The sequence below is a fragment of the Mesocricetus auratus genome, unplaced genomic scaffold, assembly GCF_017639785.1.
Source record: "Mesocricetus auratus isolate SY011 unplaced genomic scaffold, BCM_Maur_2.0 Super-Scaffold_100003, whole genome shotgun sequence".
NCBI classification, from domain to species: domain Eukaryota; kingdom Metazoa; phylum Chordata; class Mammalia; order Rodentia; family Cricetidae; genus Mesocricetus; species Mesocricetus auratus.
In genome coordinates, this window is record NW_024429188.1 from 41,332,334 (window position 1) to 41,351,720 (window position 19,387).

A 19,387-nucleotide genomic window follows, 5' to 3' on the forward strand; every position below is an offset into this window, starting at 1 on the left:
GGTGCCTGAGGCCCAGTTGCCGCAGGAGCCATGCTGATCTGGTGACCACAACTGTCACCCCGGGCATCTCGGCCTAAACTGCTGCCAAGGGCCATGTGTGGCTCCATGACCTGCAGCAGCCAGGGTCTGTGTTGATGGCTGTGGATGGCTTTAGTTGCCGCCAAAGTCCATGCAGATGCCCGGACTCCAGGCCTCCGTATGAGGTCTTGATGGTATCTGAGGACCATCCTGCAGATGGGGTCATACAGATCTGAGTGGGCTGCCCAGCTACTCTGGTGACATCTGGGTCAGAGCTCTAGCTGAGGGCCATATCCGGGTGCATGGTCCTGCTGCAGCTGAGGTCTGTATTGGTATCCGTGGCTCCTGTTGCCATCAAAGACCATGTAGATACCAGGAGTCTAGATCACCACCTGGGGGCTTCTTGGTGTCATAGGGTCACAATGCAGCCAGGACCTTGATGATCTGAGTGGCCTGTGCAGCAACCTGGGGCCATGGTGACATCCTGGCCCAGCTACTGCAAGGACCATGTCTGGGTCCATAGTCCTATCACAGCTGTGGTTTGTGTTGAAAACCATGGCCCATGTTGCCATCAAAGTCCAAAATGAAGCCCAGAACCTGGGCTGCAAACTGTGGTCTTGTTGGTGTCTGAGGGCTGGGCCGCTACAGGAGCCATGCTGATCTGAGTGGCCTATGCTGCCACCTGATGCAATGGTGTCATTCATGTCCAAACTGCTGCCAAGGGGCCATGTTAGGGTCCATGGTCTTTTTGCATCTATGGCCAGTGTTGAAATCTGTGGCTCATGTTACCATGTTACGGGGGCCATAAGAACCATGCAAGATGAAGTCCTAGGGCCAGACTGAGCCGGCCCAGTCCTTCTCTGACACTGGGGAAGCTGGCCCTGCCTCTCACTGGACACTGCATCAAGAGAGCTGTCCCCAATGGCATAGGCACAAGAGAGCTGGTCCCAATGGCCTGGGCACAGGTCAGCTGGCCCCTGCGCTTGGGAGAGAGGGCTTCACCCCTCACCACAGGTGTGGAAGAGCCAGCCCCAAGGGCATGGGCATAGGACAGTAGCTCTGCCCTGCACCTGAGTGGGGCAGTCCCAGTGGCCAGGTGTGACCAGCTCAACTACCACCCAGGTGTACATCCAGGCCTGGAGTTGACCCACCTTAGCGTCTGCCCCATCTATGACCTGCTAGCGTGTGGAGGGACTGGGCCTGTGTAAAGTTAATCACAGGATGTCCATGACTCAGGAGCCCTCGGGAGAACCAAGAGGAGTTTCAGAGAGGATCCAGTGATGAATGTGTGCCAGAAACCAGGGGCCTTGACCCAGACCCGTGACTCATTGCAATGGACATTTGCAAGTAAAGCTGATAGGACGAAAGGGTGTGCTGCAGGACACTGTGGCTCCCAATGCCACTGACACAAATGAAGAAGTGCTGGAGAGGCGGGAAATATGGAGGAGCAAAGAGGATTTTAATTAACTACGTTTGCATCCAGACCTGAGTTTCCCCTCCCAGTTCCTCCCCACCCCACCCACGCCTGCTTCTTTTGTATTAAGGAAAGGGCAGGCCTCCCATGGATATCAATGAAACATAGCATATCAAGTCATAGTAAGAGTTAGCATTTTGCCTTGCATTATGGCTGTGCAAGGCAACAGAGTCAGAGACAGGCCCTGCTCCGCTGTTACACAACTGTCACATATATTCAGAGGGCCTAGGTCAGACCCATGCAGGCTGCCTGGTTGTCACTTCAGTCTCTGTGAGCTCCTTCGACCCAGGTTAGTTGATTCTGTGGGTTTTCTTATCAGGTCCTTGACCCTTCTGGCTCCTATGATCTTTCCTTTCCTTCTTCAGCAGGATTCTCAGAGGCCAGCCTAATTGGCTGTGGGTCTCTACATCTGTTTCCACCAGTTTCTGGAAGAAGCCGCTCCGATGACTATTGGAGATGTCACCAATCTATAAGTATAGCAGAATATCATTAGGCGTCATTACACTGACAGGGTTTCCCCCACTCGTGTTTCTCCCACTCGTGTTTCTCCCATCCAACAATGTGAGATGCACTCCCACCCTGAGCTCTTGGGGGAGGGTCTAGGCCCTGCCCTGAATGAAAGGATAGACTATAGACACCCCCAAGGAGGGCCTCACCCTCCCTGGGGAAATGAAGGGGTATTGGGAGGTTTGGGGGAGGGCATGGGAGAAGGGGAGAGACCTGGAACTGACTTGTGAAACAACCTTGTTTCTAATTTAAATTTAAATAATAGAAAAGAAACTCCACCAGAGAGAGAGAGAGAGAGAGAGAGAGAGAGAGAGAGAGAGAGAGAGAGAGAGAGAGAGAGAGAGAGAGAGAGAGAGAGAGAGAGAAGGGAATAGCCAAGAACATTCTTAAAAGGTTCAGTAGGTCAGGAAATGGTCTCCATGTGTGGAGGGTAGGATTATGAGGAATTAACAACTTTCCCCACATCAAAAGGAAGCAAACTGAGAAAGTGAAGAGACAGAATTCTGAATGGGTGAAATATTTGCTACATATCCATCGGACAGAAAATTAACGAGTATGGAGATAATTCCAGCAACTACAAAAGGACCAAACCACTAAAAAACGAGTCACTAAACCTAACACATTTCTCATGCATACTACATGACATGCATATAAACAAGGCAGAGGCTGTGATAAAGTGGAAAAAGGAGACATGCTAGGCAGGGATGGTGTATGCCTTTTATCCCAGCACTGCGGGGTCAGAGGCAGGTGGATCTCTGTGAGTTCAAGACCAGCCTGGTCTACATGAGCTAGTTCCAGGACAGACTCCAAAGCCATAGAGAAACCCTGTCTTGAACCCCCGCCTCCCACTAAAAAAGAATAAGGAGATGTCACCAATCTGTAAGTATAGCAGAAAATCATTAGACATCATTACACTGACATGTTTTCCCCCAATTGTGTTTCTGCTATCCTAGGTCTCTGGGGCATCCAGCCCCTGGGCCCCGGTGCTCTGGGCACTGACAAAGATGTGCTCAGTCCTGTGGAATTGTCGGTGTGAGAGTTTAGTTTGAGTTTTGTTTAGTTTTATTTTGTTCCGTTTACTATTGGGGATGCTAAAAGGGTGAAGGGTTGATATGGAGGGACTGGGAAATGAGTGGAATTGGGGTGGGTGGCCAAAAAGTCGAAAAGGAAATTATATGTAAAAAAAGACACCCACCAAACAATCTCTGCGAATAACCCCCAACTTGACCCCAGGAGATGCACTATGGACAAAGTATGAATATGAAAAATATTTTTGACAATAGCTGACTAGGAGGTAGAGGCACAGCTCAGAGTTTAAGAGCAGCTTTTTCTTTTGCATGGGACCGGGTTCTGTTCCCAACACCACAAGACAGCTCACAAGCATCTGTAACTCCAGTATCAGGGCATGTGACCTCCTCTTCTGGCCCCCAATGCTACAGGCACACATAAGTATGCACATGCGTTCATGAGTGCAAACAGTCATACAAAAATAAAAATAAGTCATTAAAAATGGCACCCCGGTGGTGTTCTACAAGTAGGTAAGTGTATGCCCTTGCATAAGACATTGTTGCAGTTGAGCAATCCTGTGTCTTGGTGGTGTTGGTAACTAAACACAGAGGTTGAGGTAGGAAGAGACAGATGTAGCAGTCAATATTCACGGTGGGAAACACTTTCTTAGAGGCAAAGCCGTGAGAAAGGACTAGATGGGAATACAAAGCCACTGCTTGAGGCACACGTGACTTTTTCTGTGTGGAGCAACAGCAGCACAAGAAGGTGTGCTCAGGCAACCCAGGAGCCAGCAGTGGTGGGCACAGTCCATGCTAATGAGAGGACAGCGTGATCAGAGGAATGCTGTCTGGGGTGCTCCTTATGAAACTGCCACACTCATGAAGAAAAGGATGCCTGGAGCACAGCCAGGGATGCAGACACGGGAGAGGGAAATGGGGAGGGGAAGCAGTGACAACTGACCAACCTAGCAGAGAGGCTTGGCAACAGAGGGCAGCACATTTAAGAAGGAACAGATGACAGAGCCCTGTCCAACCGAAAATGGAGAGGGAGAAGGATTGCATGCTGATGGAGAAAACAAAACAGCAGTGAAGGAGAATGGAAAGGTGCAAGGGTAACAGGGATTGCTCACAAACATTAACATTTGAAAGACTTAAAGAGTTTGCAGGAACTAGGGGAGCTGGTGTGCTAAAGCTATAACCCTACTTAGGAAGAAATGCTGAGTGAGAGTCCCCATTTCTGTATCTGGTCACACTGAGAATGGAGGTTTAGTCAAGCCAGAGACGGGTAGAGATGAGGACTGAGGTTGCAATGATTAATACAGGTGGAGTGGCAGGATGTGTTCACTGAGTATAATTCTGGATCCCGGGTGAACGTGTTTCTGTCCCTCGTCCGTACGCATACGCCTTGCCTGGAGGAAGGTAAAGGTAGATGGAAAAGAAAGGAGGAGGTCCTCCAATACAGCCAAATGTTGGGGGTGTCTTTCACCTGGGCAGAGGGAGAAGGGGGGATTCTCAGGAAGCAGCAGGGACGCTGTGGTCCTACAATGACTTAAAATGGAGTCTCTCCAGAGGGCTCACATCCTTTCTTTTATATAAGCTTTTATTAAATTAATAATCTTATTTTACATAGCACTCCCAGTTCCCTCTCCCTGCCATCCTCCCATGCCCCCACAACCCCCTCCCCATGCCACCACCCATCAACTCCCTAGGGACAGTTAGGCCTTCCATGGAAAGGGACAAGTTCTCCTTAGCAAATGGGAAGCAGAGGCAAGGATGTGGGGGAGGTAGGAGAAAGAGAAGGGGAGGAGGGAGGAGAGCATGAGGGGTCAGGAAGAGCAAGTCGATGGAAGAATGGAGAAGGAGCAAGAAAAGAGATAACTTAATAGAGGTCACCATTACAGGTTTAAAGAGGGCTCATATTCTTGTCTCGAGCAGAGGATGACTGCGTGTTCTTGGCCTCCTGGAACATACAGACATAGCAGTCCCTTCTTGTCTTGTCATTTTAATCACCCTGGTCACCTCCCACTGTTTGCTGAGGTCTAGTACATATAGCTGGAACTCTGGGGAGTGCTGTTGTGTATTTAGGGGTGTGTGGGTTTTAAGAAGCAGCAATGAGAAGGTAAGCTTCATCTTCCTGGGTTTCCCTTCCTCTGTGGGATCTTCTCCAAAGGAAACCTGGAACTGGAGCCACTGGGTGGGGGTGAACCGTGGAGGAGTCACTGGTACATGGGATCTCAGGAGTGCACAGGATGGGTGCAAACACCCATTGTGAATCCTGATTGGATGGCTCACAATGACCCTGGAGGTCAGGAAGGTGGCAAGTTCCCTTGCACGAAGGGCATAGCCGCCATAAATGCAGGTGGCTGAACCAGAATGAAGATGAGTTTCTTGGACTCTGGGAGCCAAGATGATCCAGGCCAGGGGAAGTGCCTGGTGGCGGTTGAAAACCGGGAAAGGCCATGTGGCTGGACAAGTGGATGCCCACACAGGCACAGGAACAATGCGATTGGAGGGAAGAGAACCTGGGGACCTGGCCCAGCAGTTGTGCAGTGCCTTGTGGCAAATCCATGCTGTCTGTCAGGCCTCTGCTATGCTGACCAGGCTCTGAAATGGTGCAAGAAGACAAAGGTCACCGGCCTCTCCTCAGGAGACTCGGGTGGGGGGTGGAGGGCTACCTCCAGCAGGTGGTGTGTTTTCTACAAGGGGAAACTAGCAGTGACCTCCCTGGAGTCTCTCTAAAGCCCCTTAGAGGAGGGCTTGACAGGAAGGGAGAGCCTTGCAGACTGATCCCCTCGGCTGGACACAGAGTCTCTCAGGTCACAGAGGAGGGCAGAGGCACTTCTCATGTCCCTCATGACGCCACTGGAGAGAATTCAAGTGTGCCTCTGGGTGAAAATTCTGAAACTAGGCTGAGATGGAGGTTTTTGTCCTAAAGGTGACTGGAAGCCCAAACAACTTGACAGAGGCTGTAGGATGTGGAAAGGGGGAAGCAGTTTGAGAGTGGCCAGAAGGCTAGGTGTGACTGTCATAGTCTGGGGGTAGAAACCACTACTGGTAGGAGGGCCACAGGGATGAGGTCTGCAATGCTCCCTGCTGCGGTGTGAGGATGTCACAATTCACCTCAGGTCCCTGTACCTTCTTATCTGCCCCCACCGAGCAGCGATGGGGAGGGCAGGTTGGAACTGCTCAAGGTCCTATTTTCTCTCTGTAATAGAGGCTTGTGTACTGCAGAGGGGCAGAGAACACAGGCACTTCTCTGCTTCCTTTTGTCTCATATTTAGTCCCTAGATCATGAGCCTCAGTTGCCATGGGAACTGAAGCTGAGTGTGTGTGTGTGATGCATTCACTGGGCTGTGGGAGAAAAGCAGAGCTGGTCCTTGAAATAAAGCCCTCTGGGAATAGAGATTTTAGCAAAGTGTTCCCGTTAAAAGAATTAGTAATTTCTAGAAATATATCGATCCCTGAGACTAACAACACATAGCAGGAGTGGAGGGAAGGAGAACAGGAGGGAGGGAGGCAGGGAAGTAGGGGAGATGGGAGAGAGGAGAGACAGGAAGAGAGATAATGGGAGGGAGGGAGGGCGGGAGGGACAGAGAGAGGGATAGAGAGAGCCAGAAAGAGGGGGAGGGAGAGAGAGAGAGAGAGAGAGAGAGAGAGAGAGAGAGAGGGAGGGAGGGAGGGAGAGAGGGAGGGAGAGAGAGAGGGATGGAGGGAGGGAGGGAGGGAGAGAGGGAGAGAGAGAGAGAGAGAGAGAGAGAGAGAGAGAGAGAGAGAGAGAGAGAGAGAGAGAGAGAGAGAGAGAGAGAGAAGCAGCCCTCCCATCTTGGATGTATGTTTGTAGTGTATCTATCCCATTGACACTGCCTGGACCACAAGCTTCCAGTAGGTGAGGGTACCGTGTACAGTAGTGGGGAATTTGTTAGGCGTCTCCTGCAACTTGTCGTTTTGTCCATGTTGGCAGAGCAGGGGATGAGCAGTGTGTAGCCCAGACATGGGTAAAGCGCCCTGTTAACAGGCATGGAAAGCTGTCAGGTGCCACACAGGGCAGGGAATGAGGCATCCTGTGCCCCTGCCCTGGGCTTCCCAATGTGCTGTCACAGGGTCCTTACAAAGGGGCCAGCCTGGACCTGAGGCGGGAAGTCTGCTCTGCTCTTCATCAGCAGCAAAATGAAAATGCACCCACAGTCTATGAGAAAGTCTCTGCAACACTAACTGGCAATCTAACAGTAAACGGATAGGCCATTTGAACCTGCCTCCATGGCAACCTGAGAAAAGATTCCCATGAGGCCAGCCAGGAGCAGAGTCTGGGGTCAAGCTCACTAAGGCCCTGGCAGAGCTGGGTCAGCGATGTCTGGCAGGCCCCGCTCTCCTCTGGTTTTGGTTTTCTCCTTTCAGTCCTGAAGGCAGGCAGGAACAGAGGGCATTCGTGAGGATGAAATGGGATTAGGCACCCTGTCCTTAGGTGGGTGGGGCTGGGGGATGTGGGGTTGAGGACAGCATGTGGAGCATGGGTGGGGGTGGGGTTGTCTGCTGGACCCTGTGAGTTCCTCCATGGCGACAGCAACCTGCTGCATGGTCCAGAGCAGGCGCCGTGTCCTCAGAGGATTCCAGGCTTGAGTGCTTACACTGGCTGTGGGTCATCAGACACAGTGGCCTCCCTCTTGTAGCCTCTGCTTCCTCGTCTACAGGATGGGGGAAAGGATCTCTCCCCCTCTCTGCAGTGCAGACAAATGAAACACAGGTCAGACCATGAACTGCGTGAGAGTGGCCAAATAAACGTTCTTCGCGGCCAGGGAGCACTGGGATCCTTTGCTTCCTTCTATTTCAAAGTGGAGGAGGTGTCCGAGGGAGCAGGCCGGGGTGGAGGAAGAAGCTGTGTGGGAGCTGTCAGACATCCTAGCTACTGCTGCCTCAGACCCAGCACATCCAGAGGTCTGAGAAAACACTGCCAGTCAGAACCTGGTGCCATGTGGCGGCTAAGGGCATCAGGTGTGTGGGAGCCCTCTGTCTCCTGTGGATGTTGAGAGTGAGGAGCTGAGGCCTCCAGGTGCCCTGTGTGGCCTTCCTATGGGACCCAGTGTCCTAGTCAGGGTTTCTGGTGCTGTCATAAACACCATGAACACAAGCAACCTGAGGAGGGGATGGTTTATTTCGTCTCAGTTTGTAGTGCATCTTCCAAGGATCTCATGGGAGGAAGCTGGAGGCATGGAGGCCGCTTGCTCTCCATGGCTTGTCCAGCCCGCCTTCTCATGGCACTCAGGACCACCAGCAGCCCAACCTGCCAGCCTTTCTCTGGGTTACCAAAGCCCAGCCAACATCTTTTAATAGCCATGGGTGACCTACACTCCTGCAGTGTCGGGAAGCAGGGACAGAATTTACTGTTATCCGTGGTTTAACATAGCAGATAGTCAAGCTCTGGTAGTTCTTGGCAAGTCCAGAAGGCTCCAGGGAAGCCCATGGACAGCACAATGATGTCAGTCCTAGGGAAGTGGCCTTTCAATGGTAACACAGAGTTGATCCCTAAGGTTTGGGTGCCACACTGAGCAGAACCTGGTAGAGCAACCTAGGGTGAGGCTGAGTGTCTCCGTCTGAGTCCTGGGTGTGAAACATAACCTTACATCTCCTAGATGAGTCTTGCTCATTTGGGACAGATATTGTGATATGGGTGTTCTGTCATTATATGCCTGGGGGAAAGGGACAGCCAGACACACTGTCTCCTCCCATAGCCTTCTGGTTTTAACAAAGTTCAGAGCCCTTTGAACTTGAGCCCTGTGAACACAAGGTCTAGCCTGGAGCTCCTGCCTGCTCTCCCGGGTGACAGTCAGATCCAGGCCCAGCATCTGGGCCTATCGTTGCTAGAGTCTGAATCTAAGCCCTGTAGGTAAGCACGTCTACGTTCCCACCTCCACCTCCTTTACATTACTGCAGGTAAGCAGCAAGCAGTCTGCTCCCCTGGAGTCCCAGAGCTGAGACTCAGGCTCCCCATCCAGGGCTCCTAAGTCCAAGCCCCATTAGTGTCTCAGTCCCAGTCTCTGCTTAGGCTGGAATCAGTAGAGTCCTCCCCTCGCCCTCTCACCACCCCTGCACCAGCTCCACACATCTCCTCCTGGTTTTGGTCAAAGTAGCTCCTTGAGATAGACTTTTTCAGAGCTGCCCCTTTCCCCTGTTGTCTGAACCCTGATCCATTGTGCGTGCATGTGCTTCTGTGACTGTGTGTGCGTGTGTGCATATGCTGTCTTCCAGCCCCTGCCTCTCAATTTCATGCCCACCCTCCTCTCTCTGTGCATTCCATGTAGGTGCCTCCAGCTCAAATATTAGTCAAATCTAGTCATCCAGAAGCTCCCTCTACACTTCCTTTTCATCATGGTGTCCCCTCTGTGATGACCTTAGCCAAGACTTTGTCACTGACAGACCAGCTCCTCACACAGCTTCCTGTCCTGCCGATGTCCTGCTTAGCTGTCTCCCTGATGAAGGCTGCCCCCTCACTTCACCAGAGGTCGTGCCTCTCTCTCACTTTCAGACAGAACTCTTTCCTTCTTGGAGCCCTCAGTATGTCTGGGGCAAGCTCCTATGAGTAACCAGAATGCTCCAATGCTGAAGAAGCTTGAGACCAACTCAGGGAGAAAGTGAAGCCTTCCTGGAGAAGAACAGTATCTTTGATTTCACTCGGCCAGCAATTATAAGTGGAATGGCCTTCTTTGCTCTGAGAGATCTACATGGCCCAATAGGCCATGCCAGAGAACCCCCGTGTTGTTTCTAGAATGCTCCAGCCATTTCCTCCCAGGGAGCAGACAAGACCATCAAGTCCAGGGAAGCTCTGGATCAGACAGGATGGGTGGAGCCTCAGAATGTTGTGGCTACGGTTGCTGTCAAGGGCCAAACAGCCATAAGCATCCTAGAGCCTGAGGGCAGCCACCATTGCCCAGCACAGTGCTGAGTCCTGGCTCAGGATAGAAGACAAGAGGACCAAGAAAGCGAGACATCCCTGTCATTTGCGCAGTTTCTCGCTCTTACCTTTTCTCTCCCCTCTTCTCCTGTCCATTCTCGTCCCTTCCTCTCCTTTCCTGTCTTCTCATGTCCCCTCTCAGTCCTCCCCTTCTCATTCCTCTCCTTTGTGTGTCCATGTCCCTCTACTACACACTTTTATCATGTTTAGGTGACTCCATGTAGTTTCTATTATCTGGTCTGGCTGCTTGTATGCTTCTTGCTGCCAAGAGCCTGCATGGGTAAAGTATGCATGGGACTCTCTTGAAGAGAGCATCTGGAAGCCCTGTAGGTGTCTGACATTTCTGATGTAGTTCAAACACCTGGGTGAAGAATACGAGAGCAACGAAGAGGAAAGAGATCCTGCTATGGTCCCCTACACCTGGACGGTACCTCAGCCCCCATTGACATCTTGGGCTCAGTTAGCACCTAGCTCAGTGGCCCCAACTTTGCAGATACATTGGGGCAAGTGTTGTGCCAGACTGAGCACCATGACCCTTTTGCAAAAGAGAGTAAGAAGTCTATCTGTCCAGTCTCTTTTCTCTCCTCCCTCATGGACTAGCACTCTGTAGCTACCCATGCCTTGATTTCCTCTGGTGTTGCTCCTCTTGCTCCAGGCAAGTAAGTTAGTGAAATACCTGATGATTCATGACTACAAGGAGGCACCTATCAGGTAGGCAGGTGGGGAGTCTGCACCTATGTGAACATCTCTTTGCTTTTGTTCCCCTCTGCTCATGCTGTAGTGGTTTCTCTGGTCCCAGCACGCTCCTCGGAATGGCTGCCTTCAGCTGGAACGGCTAAAGGGTGTGTTTGCCAAGCATCCCCCACCGTATCCTGCAAACATGCTGCAGGCTGACATCAGGGAATATGATTAACACTTGCCCAAGGTCATTGCAAGAGAACCTACACGCTAGAAAAGGGGGAGATGAAGGGAGAAACTTCAAGCTATAAGAACCCCCAGGCAGTCTGTGGGCCATCAAGTACAACTTCCCCTCTTGATTGCTCTAGAAGCTTCCTTTAGCCTACCACTGCTTGAGCTTCTAGTATACCAGCAGTGTAGTGGGACACATGTCCTCTGTCCTAGTATCTCTGTCCTGTCCTCTGAGAGTCTATCTCCTAAGGTGGATGCTGACCATAGTCCCTGCCTGTCCCATTGGCTCTTGCAGTCTCACACAGGTGTGGACTCCTGAGAGTCAAGGAAATTCCCCGACCAGGGCTTGACTGTGTGCATTAGAGTTTGAGCATAGAGTTTGAGTTCACTGACTTCTCTGCAGGTAGAACTTTGGTATCCACCTGAAGGAAATAGACAAGGAAGAACATCCGTTATTTTCTACAGGAGAGATTCTTCCGCCGCAGCCCTGCCCTGGGCATGCCCGTATGCTCTCAGGGAAACATTAGTGCAGGACTCAAGTGCCCAGTAAGACTGTCACTCTCAAGGAACAGCACACTGCAGCTGCAGGGGGGAAGGAAGCATGCTGGCCCAGGCCTGTCTGCTTTGGGGGTTTTGCATGCATACACCTATATTGGTACACACCTACACACACAGCCTGGGTGAAAAGTAGCTTGCTCCTTGGTCTGGGACTGACAGGTTAGTCCTTCATGGAGATGCTTGCATGTAGATCTTGAAACAGATCAGACTAGCCAACCCCACATATGTATTTGTACACCCTCTAGCCTTCTGCCAAGCTTCTGCTCCCAGTCCTGTTCCCTGCCTTACCTCACACTGTGCAGAACCCAGGGAAGAGAGGATCACCTTGCCCCTATTAGGGATGAGGCAATTCAGTCCCAGATTGGGGGGCTATGAATTGTCTCAGATGGGGAAGAGAGCCTGTCATATGGCGGGAAGAATTGTCCTTCTGTTGAAAGAGGCTATTGGAGAACTAGCTACAGTGTGGGGGAAGCAGCCTCCAGATCATGCCACTGTTCCTCCTTGGTAGAACCAACGACACTCCTGGCCCAGTTTCCTCTTGGTGATTTTGGGCATCATTTTCATGAATGGCAACTGAGGCGGCAAAAGTGAGCCCTCACCCTGTTGATGGGATTCTGCCCACCCGGTCATCCATGTGTATCAAAGCCTTGGTCCCCAAATTCCTTTGCAGCTGTGCTCAGGGAGGCACTCCACAAGATGAAATCAGTTCCTGTGCCTCAGCCCTCTCAGAAGAGGTTCCAGGACTGGGTTAGCCTGAGATAGGACTCTAGTGCCCTGAGCTGGGAAGACAGCGGATAGGTCTTACCACAGCAGATGGGAAGCTGTCTGGAACTGCAGCTCCCTCACAGCTCAAACAGAAGAGATCTCAGACAGTGAGACCCGGGACAGTGGCCATCCTTTCTGTCAGGTGTCTGGGACTAGTGTTCATGTGGCATCTGCTATGAAGGTGTGGCCTTTTGTTGGGGAGTGCTCCTGCAGGGAGTGCTCCTGTACACGTCTGTCACCGTCACCACCACCAGTCATGCGTGTCTTCACTTGCCCTCAGAATGAAGTACTCATTTCTTTGTGATCTGAAAAAAAAATCACCGATGGTTTTGTAAAGCAGAAGTAAGGGTTGCGAGCAAGTTTCACTCATGTGGGATCCTTGGTGCTGGTCAGGTGGGGAAGGCCATTCCCTAGCCCAAAGTGGAAAGTAGAGGAACTCTGGCCTCTGGTGTGGACATACATGGTGATCAAATATACTGGTGTCTCCCTTAGGGTTTCTATTTCTGTGTAGAGACACCATGACCAGGGCAACTCTTATAAAGGAAAGCATTTAATTGGGGCTGGCTGACAGTCTCAGAAGTTTAGTCCATTATCGCCGTGGTGGGGAGCACGGTGATATGCAGGCGCTAGAGAGGAAGCTGAGGATTTCATATCTGAATCCACAGGCATCAGGAAGAAAGTGTGAACCACTGGGTCTCGCTTGAGCTTCTGAAACCTCAAAGCCCCCCCCCCGTGACGCCCTTCCTCCACCAAGACCACACATACGCCAACAAAGCCACACCTCATAATAGTGCCACTCTCTATGAGCCTATGGGAGTCATTTTCATTCAAAGCACTACAGCTGGTATATGGGAAGAGGGGATTCAGAGGCATTCTTGGGGGGAAATGGAGCACTCATGGACCGAGAACACTGCAAGGGCAGAGTGTGGTAGGACCACCATATTACTAAGCATTACCCTGCATACTCACACACAAAATTCCCCTATCTTACATCTCAGAAGACTTGGGCTCTGAGATCAGAAGACCCTGAGCATGTTCCATAGTCAAAAACGTCAGGGCGCACCCTTTCTTTGGTCCTTAGAGAATGTGCAAGTGCAGACACAGGCAAGTGTGTATACGTGCCATAATGCACAGAGTCACACCGTCACGGGTGCTTGTGTACACACAGAGAAACACAGGGATTTAAGAGCGCTGATTTCTTCCTTTCTAGTCATTGTGTGGCTTGGCCAGGGACCCTTGCACCTGGGTGTGCTCGGAGCAAAGGGCTTAAAGAATGACTCCTCTGTTTACAACACATTCTACAGAAATCTGGAGCCACTGTGATAAGAAGCAAAACTGTGGCCTTGCCGTGAGCAAATAGCTTACGCAGATTCTGAGTTGGACTACAGGCATAGTCATGAAGCTCTTACTCTTGAATGCTGGCGTGGTGGAAGAGTGAGTCAGGGCTGGGAGAGGCAGTACAGACCCCCTTCTGCAAGCCGAGGCACATCACTGGGCTAGGAGAGGGTCTCCTGGAACTCATTGGGTCAGCAACAGATCTGCTTCACTTGAAGAAGAGGATATTTTCTTCTTATTCCAGTGTTATCTGGAATAGCAGCATATCCCCAACAGCACCTGATCAGAGTATGAGTTCCTCTGCAGTCTCCCAGCCTGCTATGAGACCAGCAAGATGAGGGTCCCGAGACACATTGTACATGTACAGGAGACCTTCTGTGTCTTGTTTGGTCCTTGGCTGAGGTCTTACGCAGTGACCCTATCACAAAGGGAGCTCTCAGAGGTTCATGAGTAATTTAGCCAGAAATTCATAGATGTCAGTCTATGTGTTCTGGGGGCAGAAGGATTTCCAGCCCTGGCATAAAACAGTAGGAATTTGATTCCAGGTATTGGCTTTTTTTGCCATTGTGCCTAACATAGGAGAGTGTGGCAGCCAGCAGGTACTCCCTGAATGTGGGATGCCCTGTCTTTAAACTTCTGTTTCCCACATCAGTACTAGAATCAGGATCCCTGGGCATGAAAGGCTCATTTCTTGGAGGTAGTGATGATGCTTTCCAGAATATAGATGTGGATATGACCAAGAAACATGTCAGGTCCAGATGAGGACCCAGACGAATATCGGGGATGAAATTTTGATTGGACCATTGAGCTGGGACAACATTCAGGCAGAGCTGCTGACCTGGAGTGAAGGTAGAGATTTGGGTGATGCTTGGGCCAGGATCCCTTTTGCATTCTGGACCAGGTATCATTAGGTGCATCCTAAACAGCAATGGTGCCAATGGGAGAGCCATACGGAGAGCTGGTGTCAGCAGCAGTACCAAAGGTGGAGCAGACACCAGCATCCTAGATAGTTCCAGCACCTGCTCCACCATCTGGACCAGAGATACCACCAGACGTAGCACCCGCTTCTCCTATATCATCAAAGGGACATGATTCTCTAAGGAAGGGCCGAGAAGCAGCTGAGAGATGTTGGGGGAGGTCTGGTGAAGGGTGGCCCTGATGGTGGGGAAGCATAATTGTTTCATTATTTGTGTCTCTCCCTTGTTGCTATGGGTTCAGTCTGTCCTTCTCTTTCCTCCCTGTGTTCCTGGAAACATTGGGGACATGAAGCCCTCTTCCATAACCAGCTACACTGTGTCACTCAGAGTTCCTGCGAGTCAGAGGTCATGTGTGAGGAAGGCTATTTTTGCTCTTTGTGTTTTTCTTGTGTGTTTGTGTTCTTGATATCAGTGTTACATTAAAGTTGCAAAATTAATGTGGATGTCTTCCTTTACCTAGGAGGCCAGTGAATGACTGAGCTTCTGACTAGGGAACTTGTACAGACCACCCAGAATCAATGGACTCTGTGATGACAAAGGACCTTGGGTGTGTGTAGAGTGGCGTGTGGTATGGAGGTTTTAAGCTCAAGGAGAAGTCTAGATGAAAGCACACAACGATTGCTCTGAAGCACTGGCAAGAACATGAAGGGAAAAAATGGCACGGAGGGCTGGAGGTTGGGACCACTACCTTTTCTCCAGGGATAGAATGCACAAGCACTCATCCACAAAACCTACTTGCCCCCGCATACTGCTGTCTTTGTGGATACAAGGTTCTGACAGCTTTCACTCATCACTCTGATAATAATTCAAGATTTCCTAGATGGACCAGGGTCTTAAGACAAATGAGACTAGCCTCATAACCATGGTATCCTCCTGGAGTCACTAAGAGGGCTGGATATTGCAGACAAAGAAAAATATGAGAACAAAGCTTTCTGCACACATTCCCAGCCCGATTTTGATGTGGCAAGGAGCTCTGATGCTCTTCCCTGGAAGCTGGTATCTCCTGTTAAGGCCAAAGCCAGACTGGTATCTTAAGGGATAAGTGATATCTGCCAAGGATGGGTATAGAGAAGCAAATTTCCCAGGTACAAGGCAGTGAGGGAAGAGACAGACTGATCTCCTGGGAGAGGTTCAGTGGCAAGCAGGGACAATGTTGAGATTCCTGGACTGTCCCAAAAAAGTCCACAGCCAAGCTGGACAGAGGCCCATGAGGGAGACAGTAGTTCAAGGGTCCCTGCCTCCACAGTGCTTCTTCCACCCAAGAAGAAGGCCCCACCATGGAAACTACACCGGGATTGTGACTTGGAGTGTCTGCATAAATTGCAAGGCCTAGTGAAAAGTGAAACTCAGGTCTGTTGACAAAAATATGGTTAAGAATTCCAAGACGGTGAAAGGAGAGCAGTATACCAAAGCCCTTTAGACTGGGGGGGTTGCATAGGTACAGCACCTAGGACCCAGATGTGTTTTTTGCAACAGACTTTGAGGTTGGGGGGAAGTCTACCTTGGTGACCTGTGCTGTTTCTTTGGTGTTAGGCATGACATTTGGCCACATGACAATCACTGATTTGCAACTTTTAAGTGGTATACACACGTGGTGAGACTCTCACACACAGAAATGGAAACTTTCCTTTCAGTGTCCCCACCTCTGTTTGGGACTGTGAAAGGCATGAGGGGTGTCTGAGACCCTAGGCCAGATGTTTTTATTGTATCCATGAGGGCTATGATCTCCTGAATCATTCATGAAAAGCACTGGCCCATGTCTTCCCTGGCATCAGGACAAGGGCATGGACCACGAGCCAGATGTGCACAGGGTGCTTGACATAGGACATCACATGTGGAAGGGAAGAAGAAACAGCCCCAAGAGGCTGTAACACACCTTCCTGGGTGCTGCTGCCCATCTTCCTCCCAGGACCCTTTCCAAAGCAAAACCAGGGATCCATACCTGCTACTACTTGACAGGGGGTGGTGCTGATAGTAGGCAAGGCAGATTTAGAAATGGAGTGAGATAGCCTTGGCAATTGTTCAAACAGTGGACAGGCTGGCTAGCTTTATGTCAACTTGAGACAAGCTAGAGTTATTTGGGAAGAGTGAATGCCAACCCAGAAAAGCCACCACCACGAGTCATTGGAGAAGAGGGAACCTAACTTGAGAAAATTCATCAACAGAATAACTGCTGGGAAAGTCTTATGTGAAAATATGTGTGGGTATTTTGATTAATAGTTGATGTGGAAGGGCCCAGTTCTAAGCACAGACTGGGACTGAGACACTAATGGGGCTTGGACTTAGGAGCCCTGGATGGGGAGCCTGAGTCTCAGCTCTGGGACTCCAGGGGAGCAGACTGCTTGCTGCTTACCTGCAGTAATGTAAAGGAGGTGGAGGTGGGAACGTAGACGTGCTTACCTACAGGGCTTAGATTCAGACTCTAGCAACGATAGGCCCAGATGCTGGGCCTGGATCTGACTGTCACCCGGGAGAGCAGGCAGGAGCTCCAGGCTAGACCTTGTGTTCACAGGGCTCAAGTTCAAAGGGCTCTGAACTTTGTTAAAACCAGAAGGCTATGGGAGGAGACAGTGTGTCTGGCTGTCCCTTTCCCCCAGGCATATAATGACAGAACACCCATATCACAATATCTGTCCCAAATGAGCAAGACTCATCTAGGAGATGTAAGGTTATGTTTCACACCCAGGACTCAGACGGAGACACTCAGCCTCACCCTAGGTTGCTCTACCAGGTTCTGCTCAGTGTGGCACCCAAACCTTAGGGATCAACTCTGTGTTACCATTGAAAGGCCACTTCCCTAGGACCGACATCATTGTGCTGTCCATGGGCTTCCCTGGAGCCTTCTGGACTTGCCAAGAACTACCAGAGCTTGACTATCTGCTATGTTAAACCACGGATAACAGTAAATTCTGTCCCTGCTTCCCGACACTGCAGGAGTGTAGGTCACCCATGGCTATTAAAAGATGTTGGCTGGGCTTTGGTAACCCAGAGAAAGGCTGGCAGGTTGGGCTGCTGGTGGTCCTGAGTGCCATGAGAAGGCGGGCTGGACAAGCCATGGAGAGCAAGCGGCCTCCATGCCTCCAGCTTCCTCCCATGAGATCCTTGGAAGATGCACTACAAACTGAGACGAAATAAACCATCCCCTCCTCAGGTTGCTTGTGTTCATGGTGTTTATGACAGCACCAGAAACCCTGACTAGGACACTGGGTCCCATAGGAAGGCCACACAGGGCACCTGGAGGCCTCAGCTCCTCACTCTCAACATCCACAGGAGACAGAGGGCTCCCACACACCTGATGCCCTTAGCCGCCACATGGCACCAGGTTCTGACTGGCAGTGTTTTCTCAGACCTCTGGATGTGCTGGGTCTGAGGCAGCAGTAGCTAGGATGTCTGACAGCTCCCACACAGCTTCTTCCTCCACCCCGGCCTGCTCCCTCGGACACCTCCTCCACTTTGAAATAGAAGGAAGCAAAGGATCCCAGTGCTCCCTGGCCGCGAAGAACGTTTATTTGGCCACTCTCACGCAGTTCATGGTCTGACCTGTGTTTCATTTGTCTGCACTGCAGAGAGGGGAGAGATCCTTTCCCCATCCTGTAGACGAGGAAGCAGAGGCTACAAGAGGGAGGCCACTGTGTCTGATGACCCACAGCCAGTGTAAGCACTCAAGCCTGGAATCCTCTGAGGACACGGCGCCTGCTCTGGACCATGCAGCAGGTTGCTGTCGCCATGGAGGAACTCACAGGGTCCAGCAGACAACCCCACCCCCACCCATGCTCCACATGCTGTCCTCAACCCCACATCCCCCAGCCCCACCCACCTAAGGACAGGGTGCCTAATCCCATTTCATCCTCACGAATGCCCTCTGTTCCTGCCTGCCTTCAGGACTGAAAGGAGAAAACCAAAACCAGAGGAGAGCGGGGCCTGCCAGACATCGCTGACCCAGCTCTGCCAGGGCCTTAGTGAGCTTGACCCCAGACTCTGCTCCTGGCTGGCCTCATGGGAATCTTTTCTCAGGTTGCCATGGAGGCAGGTTCAAATGGCCTATCCGTTTACTGTTAGATTGCCAGTTAGTGTTGCAGAGACTTTCTCATAGACTGTGGGTGCATTTTCATTTTGCTGCTGATGAAGAGCAGAGCAGACTTCCCGCCTCAGGTCCAGGCTGGCCCCTTTGTAAGGACCCTGTGACAGCACATTGGGAAGCCCAGGGCAGGGGCACAGGATGCCTCATTCCCTGCCCTGTGTGGCACCTGACAGCTTTCCATGCCTGTTAACAGGGCGCTTTACCCATGTCTGGGCTACACACTGCTCATCCCCTGCTCTGCCAACATGGACAAAACGACAAGTTGCAGGAGACGCCTAACAAATTCCCCACTACTGTACACGGTACCCTCACCTACTGGAAGCTTGTGGTCCAGGCAGTGTCAATGGGATAGATACACTACAAACATACATCCAAGATGGGAGGGCTGCTTCTCTCTCTCTCTCTCTCTCTCTCTCTCTCTCTCTCTCTCTCTCTCTCTCTCTCTCTCTCTCTCTCTCTCCCTCTCTCCCTCCCTCCCTCCCTCCATCCCTCTCTCTCTCCCTCCCTCTCTCCCTCCCTCCCTCCCTCCCTCTCTCTCTCTCTCTCTCTCTCTCTCTCTCTCTCTCCCTCCCCCTCTTTCTGGCTCTCTCTATCCCTCTCTCTGTCCCTCCCGCCCTCCCTCCCTCCCATTATCTCTCTTCCTGTCTCTCCTCTCTCCCATCTCCCCTACTTCCCTGCCTCCCTCCCTCCTGTTCTCCTTCCCTCCACTCCTGCTATGTGTTGTTAGTCTCAGGGATCGATATATTTCTAGAAATTACTAATTCTTTTAACGGGAACACTTTGCTAAAATCTCTATTCCCAGAGGGCTTT

At 51.2% G+C, this 19,387-nt stretch overlaps 1 non-coding gene and 1 pseudogene across 1 annotated transcript; both read left to right on the forward strand.

Moving 5' to 3' along the window:
• Positions 1-525: 525 nt before the first annotated feature.
• Positions 526-14,895, forward strand: LOC101831077 (annotated as a pseudogene).
• Positions 13,428-13,553, forward strand: LOC121140110. The gene has a single exon (XR_005876941.1). It is a non-coding gene; the product is annotated as a small nucleolar RNA SNORA11 (small nucleolar RNA).
• Positions 14,896-19,387: the final 4,492 nt, after the last annotated feature.